Source organism: Aythya fuligula, chromosome 3 (genome assembly GCF_009819795.1).
Source record: "Aythya fuligula isolate bAytFul2 chromosome 3, bAytFul2.pri, whole genome shotgun sequence".
Lineage (NCBI taxonomy): Eukaryota > Metazoa > Chordata > Aves > Anseriformes > Anatidae > Aythya > Aythya fuligula.
The window spans coordinates 103,839,834-103,851,578 of record NC_045561.1 but is presented as its reverse complement, the minus strand read 5'-3'; positions in this window follow the sequence as shown (position 1 = coordinate 103,851,578).

Below are 11,745 nucleotides of genomic sequence, written 5' to 3'. Positions count from 1 at the left end.
TTCACAACCCACACGGATGGTGCCTGGCTGCTGTAAGCTATTTCCATCCCTGCAAAGTGGTGAGTGGCTCACAGAGGGGACACCCAGCCAAGAGCAGGAGCTCCAGGAGCTGAGTACAACCCTGTGTTTTCAAAGAAGCGAAATGAAGACAGAAGCAGCTGTACTTCTCTGCTGCGCTAGAATGAATAATAGCCAGGTGAATTTTGTTTTGCACATTAGTTAAATTATTAAAAAAAAATAAAAAATGTCACTGTAGGATATAATGCAGTACATAGCAGAGCCAGCAAGAAGAAAAGAAAACATTTCTGTGAGCAAATATAAATCCTGGGAACTGCAGACCTTGGCAGCTGTAATGGCAGTAAATTTTTAAGATGGTTTTAGAAGGTAGATTCTCTACATGTAAAAGTCAGGTACTATTTAATTTTTAAGGTCTCTGTGGAGTAATGAGAAAATGGAGGGAACAACCAGATATTTAACAGTGCATAGGCGCTGGGCCATAAAACATACGCAGTAAAATAAACTTAACCCTACGTGTGTGTGTATGAGCACTTGTGTATATGCTCACATGCATTAGCAAGCCTATCAAGACTGTACGTTCATATCCTACAAAGAAAACATTTCACTTTATAGCTTGTGCTGGCAATGTACTTTCCTATCATTATTGTTCAGCACTCAGGCACTCCTGGGCAAGGAAATTAATAGTGAGGCAGACAACAGACTGTACCCAGGCACGCACGTAAATAAGCCTTATACTATTCGTATATAAGGAAACATGTCTTACAGCAAAATGTACTTAGTCTGAGCCACCAGAATTTAAATTTAACAACATTTGTGTCTTGGTGACCACATGTAAACACCTTTTTTTTTTTTTTTATATATAGCATGTAAAATTGTAAGGAATATTAACTCAGATTAATGTTTAATAATGGATCCATGTTACAGCTTCAGAAGACAATTTTGTGCATGCAGTTGAATATAAAAAGACTAATGCCATAATTTACTTAACGTATAGGGCTCCATTTGCAGAACCATTTGTCCGTACTTGATGAGCTTGTGTTTTGCTTCTGAGGCTGACAGCAAAGGAGTTGGAAGTAAAATGCTGTAGTGCATTTCCTTCTGCTTTTCACAGTACTTCTCTGTTTCTATAAAGGTAAGCATGATCAAATATTTAATCTGATTATAATTAATTATATTACTTTGATTCTAAATGCTGTTGTACAAATATTTATATGGAAAAAATCCAAATGAGAATAAGCAAAATGGCTGGTTTTGTTCAGAATTGAATTTGGTCTCATTCTGGCAAAATAAATTGATATTTTTCTTTTTTTTATTGATTCTTCCTTTTTGTTTGGGTACTCATTCCAAGCTTTTCAATAGATAAAAAGTCTAGTTACAGCCCATTCTAGCTATTTTTATTAAATGTAGCTACTCATTTGACTAGATCTAAATAACTTGCTGAACTAACTAAAAGACCGGAGATTTAAGGAAATTGTTTCCCCGAATTTAATTAGACAGACAGGCTTCCTCTGGAGATCTTCAGAGACATCCTCCTCTCCACTAAGTGCTTTCTGGGGTGGCTTCACTAGACATCTATGTTTTAGGTGAAATTTAAATGCCCAAATTATACAGGGCACTCAAAGCCCATAGTAACCAAGAGGCCTGGTCTTAATGACATGGAAGTGGAGTACCCCAGTGGAAATGACTGTGTTGCAGCACTTGGCCTCACGCCATGGCATTTTTTGGACCTACTGGTAGAAACACAGCCTGTATATAATCCTATGCTGACATTCCTGAAGGGACACTGGTTCATGGGATATCTGCAGATCCAAAACCCACTTTTCTCTTGGTTTTGGAACTGTGTCTGCTGTTTGCAGTAGTCATACCCCCCTGGATTTCCATGAATTTCTGCATGAATTCAAAGATTCAAAGTCTGGGTGCTTAGCTGGCACCCTGCGCTTGGCCACTGGAATGGAAAGAAGAAAAAAAAAAGAAACAAATGAAAAATAAACAACACACGCACAAAACCCAAAAAACCCTCCACACAGCAGGGCTTCTAGTTATTGTGCTAATCAAAGCCAGCACTGTCAAAGGACCTGCTGAAAGGAGACTTACGTACACATCAAGCCTGCTCCAATTAAAAAATTGCTCATTGCCTAATTCATTAAACAGTAGGAAGTAGAAACGAAGCTTTAAATTTAGCAGAGATACTACTGCTAATTATTAACCACAGTCTCTCATTAAGCAGTTGTCTGTCATTCTGATGAACAATATGAACAAAAGAGGATAAAATATAATCTACTAATCAAATCGTAATCTAATCATATCCAATCGAACAAGCACGTGGTCTTTTTCTCAGAAGATCAACTGGTGGCCTTATCTTGCAATTGCTAATTAAGTGGGGCTTTATGGCTGGAAAATAACATGAATTATTTCCGTATCACATTCCTTTCTGTCACAAATAAGGAAGGAAGAGTACTCGGCACTTGAACAGAAAGCACTGCAGCGGGATGTAACTCAGTTTGCTGTCTTTGTGCTCCTTTATATGATAAAGGGCAATTATCTTCACAGAAGCACGTCTTACCATGTGGCTCTGTCTGGACTCTTCTTGCAGCCCTGGGAGTTACTCTATGTAGATGTTACACAATTCACTGCTCCATGGGCTGGCTTCAAAAGCGAATTTGAGCCACTCTTATCTGCCATACTCATCAAAAAAAAAAAAAAAAAAAAAAAAAAAGGGGGGATCAATATCCAATTGCTCCATCTAGGTAGGTAGCAGGCTGTTTCAAAATCTCTCATCGTTGTTTTGAGCTCTGTGATTTCTCTCTGTGAACACAGAGATAAATGCTGCCTTTGTGAACCTCAGGGTAATAGTTGAATGCAAAGATTGCACTTATCACTGAAATCAGCTCTTTCCCAAGGAAATGTAGATTGTAATGGCTTTTTGTTTTCTTTTCTTTTTTTCTTTTCCTTCTTTTCTTTTTTTTTCCCTCTGTAGGACTTGAATCAAACCAAATCTGATGGATCAGTCTGTTGCTATTTCAGTTTTTCTACTTAGTTGTGCAAATCTTAGGTGGTACTGGGGAAAAGTTGCAATTTGGGATCTCTGTCAAATCCTGCCTTGGCTCAGCTAAACTCAAAAGATTCCTAGCAAAGGGCATTCAAATCTGGGCTTCCATCTAAACATCTGTTGATGATTGCTGTCTTCCTCTCAAGCCCATTACCACTGTGGAAATGAAATACAGAAAGACCCAGTATGACACACCATGCAACAGTAAAAATAGCAGCAATTAACTGATACAGTTGTAGATGTTTGAAAGTTAGGTGCCTACATGTCAGCCATGCTCACTTCCCAGTCAATAGGCAATTGCAGAGGGTAATTCATTTGACCTCAACTGATATGCAGATATCATCATCATTTGATATGAAGATACCTTAAATTGAGAGAAGCTGACTTCTGGAGGAGCCTGTTTATGTCCAATGACTTTAGAGGGTCTCAGTTAATTAGTTTTGACTTAGCCATCTTTCAGGCAGATAACTACGCAGAGATAAATGCCAACTTGTATCTGCCATTCATGGCATAAAGATAATATAATCTACTGATATCATCTGCAGAATGTAAGAAGTCACAGGTCTGAGCTTCAAGCCTGTACAATTATTTTCTAGGATTCCTCCAATCAGGACTTTGGCACTTGACAGGAATGAGCTTCACTCAGTTGTTTGTTACATTGCAGCACCAGAGAAATTCACCAACATTTGAATCTGGGTTTCACAATATTTTGGAATTTTAACAGGTAGCTTAAAAAAAAAAAAAATCTATCCTGCACTGCTTTGTTTTACAATTCTGAGCTCACCACAATTCAACATTTCCTGGAGATAATTAAGGGTTATCCTTTTTCTTTGCTCCAGAGGTTCATTTTAAGACAGATCAAAAAAAAAATGTTTAAAAGAGCACTGAAGATGTTCTTTTCCAAAGCAGATTGTTAATTAACCTTCCCCTTTTCAAAGCTTGTTAAAAATTGCACTGCTCTTTATGCTAATTATTCATCTCTTAACCTGCCATTTAATTCTGTGCCCTCGACCTTGGGATTGAAACCTTCATCCTCCCTTGGCTTGCAGAGGTCAAAGGGCTGGTCCTTCAGTCCTTTGTATCTCCCTCCTAGACCTGGCTACCAGGAAGATTCTGAAAGCTTCTATGAGCTGTCAGCATTTTCCCTTGTTACTGCCCCTCTCCTTTATTATCAGTGAACTTCAAAGGTTTATTATTAGTGTATCACCTTAATTTGTATTAGATTTTGTGACTCTAATTACCATGGCAACCTAGTACAAAGCTATCCGAGAGGTAACATATTCACCTTGTCAGGAAAGTTCCATGTAGTTAAAGGACTTCAAATGAAAGAATTTGTCTTCAATTACCTATTACAGAAAGATTAATCATGGATGTTTGCATTCCCAAATTAAGATATTCCTACTCCTTTGCTCTAACCCATTAGGAGTATGAAAGGCCTTCCTGGTCTTCCTGGTCTGTTTCAATAAAAAGGCAACATCAGCTGTAGAAGACAAGTGAACATGACCCCATTAAATCTTAAAGTGTGTACACGAAGTCCAGTTTCCTGGAACATATCGGAAACAGTACAACACAGCACTCATGAGAGACTTCCCTTCAAATTTAGTCCTCCATGTCCCTCTGTCAAGCGCTTGGAATTGTTCCCCTTGCTGTATGCCCTCTTCAGCTGGCACAGCTGAAGCTGGAAGGTCTCGTCACCACTGGATTTATCCACGGCCCTGAAGAAACTGTGCAGCCTGATCATGTTAGCTTGCAATTGACTTTCCCATGCTGCTCAGATATGGTCAGTAAAGTGCATTCACTGTCATAGATCCTGAGCTCCATGGACTAGAGGAAAAGTCACCGTTGTACATGTGTTGTAGAGTAACACTGATGTAACCAAAACATTTGTTATAACCAGTCATGTAACCATGTACTGAAGTCTGTGATGCAGCTGAAAAAAAAAAAAAAAAAAAAAAAAAGCTATCTCCCATGTTTAAAAAAAAAAAAAAAACTTTTGAAATGAATCCAGCTGTGCTCTTATCTTAATGGGAATGCTCAGTCTGTGCAGTGAAATATGAGAACGGTGCCAGAGACAGGACTCTACGCTGAATCCTTGCTGTCTTTGCACACAAGTTTTGCAGCTTTGCTGTGAGTTTAGGAACAGAACCAACTGACCGGGATGGTATATACTCCAGGACAGTCAGGATGTGAAGCTGGAATGGCAAAAGATGTACTTCTGTTTGGTTTTAGTGCCCCCTGACCACAGAGATAAGCCGCGGTCAGAGCATGGTTCATGGTCCCACTCCAGCTGCAGTGACCAAGCACTGCACTGCCCAACAGGGGCTCCTAGACAGCTCCTCTCACAAGATCTGTGCACCTTGTTATTCCTTTTCCCATTTCTCAACACTCCTTTTCACCACCATTGTACCTCTCTTTCTCTACCTCAGCCTTCACACAATAAACCCATCCCTAAATGCTTTTTTTTTTTTTTCATTGTCCCCATTTTGCTGCATTTGTACCCAAATATGACTATTTTGATGCCACTACGTAGGTCACCTTGGACCTCCATAGCAGCATGACTGACATGCTTCCCTGGGCACTGCTGGACTTGCAAGATTTTGTTCTGCAAAAGGTCCCCAGCACTCCCTGGTACGTCCCTCCGATTATCTGTGACGTTGGGCTATTTCTCACATAGCCACCTGTGAAATCCAGCTTTCTCTCACAGTGCAATCCTTAACTTTTGGCAGGCTTTCAGGTCGTTAACTGTTAACATGCAGCATTTAGCACATCACACCATGCAGTTCTCCACATCCTGCTCAGGGAACCTCATCTCAGGCCAAGGTCTGGTCGGTGACCTGCAGTCCTCAAAAAGCACTTTACTCACAGAAAGGTAAGCTCATCTTGGGACAGGAGCAGCTGATTATTTTTTACTGGATATTATTTGGTATTTATTGCTTTTACTATGAAATTCCAAGGCTCTCTCTCCTAGGAAATAGTAATTTTCTATTCTAATCCTCTTCAAATGATGTGAAGTCCTTTGCTAATTAATAGGTGCACTTCGTCCCTGGGAGGATGACCAGTGTAGTGGCCAAGCACGAAGGAGCAGGTAACAATGTCACAGCAGACATTTCACTAAAGTCTGTAATTAAAGCAGAATAAAATCCCTTTAGTTCATACTTTTATGCTTAAACTTTGACTCCATGTCTCCTGCAGAAACTCTTTGGGGGACTATTAAATTGTCTGTATCATATTTTTAGAAAAATATTCCCCCAGCTATTGCTAGGGAACGATTTTAATTTCACCATCTTGGAGTTTAGTCTCAGCTTGAAGGATGTCTCCTAACCACCTGCAGCCCATACATCCTTAGCCCACTTCTTCAAATCGAGATGAGCTCAAAGCGCACACAAGAATGAGGTCTTCTTACATTTACCTGCCAGGAATCCCAAACAAATTTTTCTATGCCAGGAAAAGCTCAGATTTGGGAAAAGCTCAGATTTGGCAGGGCAGAGCAGCAAGTTAACAGTCTTTTCTGTTCTGAAACCTCTCCCTCCACAGCAAGTTCTCCCTCCTGCTTGGCATCAGGGGCTTCGGGAGGGAAGAGTTAGGATTTATCCTCCACCTCATTAGACACAACTCATTTGACCGATTCAGTGGCTTATTGTGAGTGCAGACTCTGTATCTGCACACCAGATTTGCACTGGCCTCTCTGAGGAGGAATGGAAAATAGGACTAAGGTAGGGGGATGGAGAGTGTGGCTGTCTCCAAGCCAGCCAAGCTGCTGGCTCCCGTGTCCACCTGTCCCCTCTGGAGAGCTCCCTTCCCCAGCTCCTCACAGCGTGAGCAGGATGAAGTGGGATTGAATGACAGCTCTTTATTTTCCCATCTTTAGAGCCTGCATTAATGAGATATGCAGATTAGCACACTAAAGTTAATTATTTTTTGACACAAACTAGGGAAGATGAATCACTGATGATTAAAGCAAGTTTAAAGGCTCTCTTTGCATGGCTTATGTAAACCGAAGGGGAAGCAGCAGTGTCTCACAGCTCTGGCGGTGCCTCAAACACCCCTGAGGGAGCAGGGGTAGGTGTTTCCATGGGCACGTTCCATGGCCACCAAAATTTGAGTTCTCCCCAGCAGAAGGTTTCCAAAACTGAACAGTTTGCCATATGTGGGCAAAGTATCTGGAGGAGCTAATGTTAAACAGAATGGGCAGGAACCCCAGGCTTCATCTAGGAAGCACAGGCTTCATCTACCTGAAGGTTAGAGGTTGGGTTCACCCAGGTTCTTGGTTTGCTCAACAAACAGAAATATTCTATGATTCTGTGATTCTGTGATATGAACCTCTCCTGACCTATCTAGATATCTCTCTTGGTTTGAAATCAGTAGTTATCTCTCTTTCTTAGCTACAAAGGCAGCCTGCATCATGCATGTAACTTTGTCGTGGAGGACAGGCAAATGACTCCCATAATAGATGGTTATTTTTCTGCATTTTTCCCCTGGTCTTTTCTAATCAGAAAGAAAAACACCTAGATAAACAGTTTTAAAAAATGGGTTTGGATCGAGTGTTACTTTTTGGATCAAGTTAAGTTTAAAGTTAAATTAAAGTTAAATTTTTGGATCAAGTTAAGTGTAAAAAAAGTTATTGGTTTTCTGGAAGGGAAAGTTTCACCTTGAAATTTTGCTTTGCATCTTGTCTCCTGGCTCTAGAAGCCATGTAAGAAGTGTACCTACAGGGAGAAAACAAGCTATGCTGAAACCCGTCAGACTGTTCATTTGAATAAGTTAAGCTAGAGGCACTTGATTTTCTGGAGTGGCTTCATTATTGGAAGAATCCATGAGGCAATTTTGTCCCAACTAGTACTTTCACAGATAGTCCTTGGGTTTGCTTTTGGAGTAAACACAAGCCAGGCATCAATCCAGATGCAAACAACATTTTTCAGAAGCTAAAGAGCTCCATAGTGTGGTAGTGGCCACAGCAGGCCAATTTGGCCCGAAGGCCAAAAAGGGATCCGGATTTTGCTCAGCTTACTGACAGAGGTATAACAGCAGCGCGTCAACAACCCAAAGCAATGGAAACCAAAGTCATATGCTTCCCTCAGCAGTTCTAGCATAAGTACATTGAACTTGACCAATTCAGTCATAAATGATCAATTCAGTCATAAAATGATCAATTCAGTCATAAAATGGGAAAATTTTGACTTATATGCTTAAGGATGAGAATACAACATGAAACTAACCATAAATTATTCCCCTCTTTATCTGTCTTGTGAAATCTAAGCTCTGGATTTTGCATTCCCTGCCGGTGCTACTATCTTCACATGCAGCAGAGTAAGGAAAACAACCCGATTTCTTTCTGAGTGGTTTAACAGAAGCATCCCGGGCAGATTACCACGAGAGCAAAGAGCCAGGTTGCAACCCCGGAGCTGCACAGAGTCAGATGTTCAAATACAGGCTCTAGCAGGAGTGGCACTTGTACAAATCATACATTGCCTCCTGATCGTACGTACTTGTACACAGAGCTTTCATTCATCTCGCTGACTTGTGGGGCCAGCTGGTATGTTCTTATTGTTTATTTCTTATGAGGCACCTCCAGAGGCATAAATTTGAAACCCAGGGATAGCAGACAGACATTGAAATCCATCTGCCTCCTGTACTGCTGCCCTGTCAGTGTGATTTCAGCAGCTGTAGCTGTACGAGAGCTGTGAAAAGCAGACCTCTCCTTTATGCCCTGAAGTCTTGGCACTGAAGCCACCCTGACCTGGGCACTGCAGGCCTGGTGGCTCACCTAAAACCACAGCAGTGGCAAACTCAGGGATCAAATCCCACTCACGGTGCAGCAGCCCCTTTGCAGCTGAGCAGTGCTCTGGCAGGCAGCTCTGCAGGAAAGAGGCTGTACTGACATCTGATGAGACTTCTGAAAACTGGCGTTTTCTGTCTCTGCTGAGCACTAAAGATCACAAAACTCTTTAAAACGAGGGTCTGCTCAGCTGTAATTAGTCAGGTTTTCTCCTCTGCCCTGCTGAAGGGTGGCATGCGGTTGGCTGCTGACCTGAGAACTGTATGGCTATGGAGTGCTGTTAAGCCCAAAGGTGAATACAGGCCAATAAATATAAAATAATAATTTTGTGACCAGCTGTGGCGCTCAGGTCTCAAGCAGTGAAATGTCCTGCAAGTTTTCTTCAAGACTGTGCTCCAATCAGTATCAGAGAAAATCAGCTGAGTACATAAATGTTCTCTCTACATCCCCCCCAAGGAACTCACAAAAGCAAAGAGCTTTGTGTTCCTCAGACTTCACATTTCACAACAGAAATTCAGATCAGCCCCGATAATTACACATACATGAACCTTCCTACATGGTTACTATTTCCTTTGAATAGAGCAGAGACGTTTTGAAGCAGTCACTGATGAGCACATTCGGTTTCATGAGTTCCTTTTGAATCTCTTAGCATCCATACAGGGCCCTGCTCATGAAACAAATGTTCTTCCACATTCAAGAAATCACTTGCTACAATTTTTAGCAATGTTGTAAGGACATGTTCTAACATTCCCCTTCATTATCACGTTGTCAACCTCCTAAATTAACATTCAAGATTTTATTTCTCTGTCCTAGACCGAGCTGACAGAACTCATGGGTTTTAATTTGTAACATCGCCCAGTTCTCTGCAATTAAGTTAATTTCCCTAAGTTGGGTGAGAAGGAAAATGCCACCACTCACTCTTACTCTACTATCTCAGTTTCCCTTATACCTGGCGACACAGCACTAACATTTGCCTGTTAGTGGGGTGTCCCTATCAAGTATGGATGACCTTACATGATACTGATGATGTCAGGATTGGTAACAGGAACTTTAGGGTGGGTTCCAGAAGGGAAATGTCTGGATATGGGTGTACCAGGATGCATGGAAGAAGTGGAGGTGTAAGAATGGCAGGTGATGATAGCACCTCAGTTAGAGCATCATCAAGACCATAGAGCATTTACTACCAACCCTCAGGTGGGGTTGGGTTTTGGGGTAGAGCTTATTTCAAGTCTAATACAAAGATTCAAGCCTTTTAATAGGTGATGGTGAGAAGCTGAGAAACAGGAACTTCCATTTAAACATAAAAAAAGAGTTTTTTAACCCAAAGGGTGGTCAAACACAGTGGTTGTGGGGTCTCCACTCAAAACCCAACTAGACAAGGTCTTAAGCAACCTGTTTTGGTTAACCCTGCTTTGAGCAGGGTTAGGCAGCCTTCAGGGGTCCCTTCCAACCTCAGACATCCTGTGATTGTAATGGGGCTGGATCCTTAAAATCTCCCCCCAAGGAGACAAAGGACCATGAGGAAATTCTAATGACTGAGGTGACTCACGGTGGTGTGGCAAAAAGATCAAAATCACCGTCAGCACCTGTGTGCATGAAAGCTTATCCAAAATTATCAAATGTTTATCAACCTAGGGAGGACACAGAAATCATAATGAACTTTCAAACAGAGTTCTCTGTTTGAAAACAGAGTCCTCTCTACTTTTTTTTTTTTTTTTTTTTTTTTTCACCACAAGGATTCTGGGCTGTGTCTTGGAATTCTTTCCACCACAAGGAATTGTGTTCACCTGATCCACGAGATCAGGTGCCTGAATGCTGGACGGGCTATTTCGACACCTGTGTCCTGGTGCTTGAGACCACACAGGCATGAGGATGGGAGCAATTGTTTTATTTTGTAAATGTTGTTGTAAATATAGAAAACCTTTCCCTCCATATTTACTGTAGTGTTCCTACAGTGTAGCAGCATCATTTCCTACAGTGATATGATGCAATATGAGGCAGTGGGATCTTTTTCTTCCACAGGAGCACTGTAAAATTCAGTGCATGAAATGGAAGTGTCATTTGCTTAACTGGGATGAATTAATAGCATTTACCTCTTGACCTTTGCTCATTTTTAAACTGTGGTTGTCTGCTTGTCTAAAAGATATGGACTGGTTCCGACAGAAATTTACTTGCAGAAGCTCGAGGAACTTTGTTTTAACCCAGGTTAGTCTAGACTAGCAGAAGGAAACCTTCTTGCCCTCAGGTTGGTGTCTATATCAACTTAAGACTACCCAGTAAAAAAAACGACTCACTAGGTCTGATCTTGCCTCAGTTGAATGTTAGCAAACCCTGTGCAACTTATGTTATCACGGTAGCTCAGTTTTACTTCTGGTGCCTTTGATCAAGAAGTTAAGGGCTGTAGGGTTCACTCCCCTTCACCCCTTTTCAGTCTTCTCCTCCTTCCTTGATCTCGGCTCCCCAGCACACCTTCCCTGCCCGAACAAGGCCGTCTGGGCAGAGCCCCAGCTCTACAGAGGCAAGCTCAAAGCAAAGCAAACAGCACCATCTGCCAGCTACTCCCAATCACTGCAAGGAGCAATCCTGCGGCAGCAGGGGGTGAGAAAAGGATAAATCTTGTCCCAGAAAAATCATTCTCTCCCAGAGAATCTCTCTAAAAAGTAGCAGGGGGGAGTCATTAGTCCATCCTTTCCTTCCCTGCCTCCCTTTGCCCAGATACAACCCTTCGGCTGCGTGTATCTGAATGAAGCTTCCCCTACTCAGGTGGAGCAGGATAGAGAATTTCATTTATTTTTATTTTATTTTGTTTTATTTTATTTTATTTTATTTTATTTTATTTTATTTTATTTTATTTTATTTTATTTTATTTTATTTTATTTTATTTTATTTTATTTTATTTTAT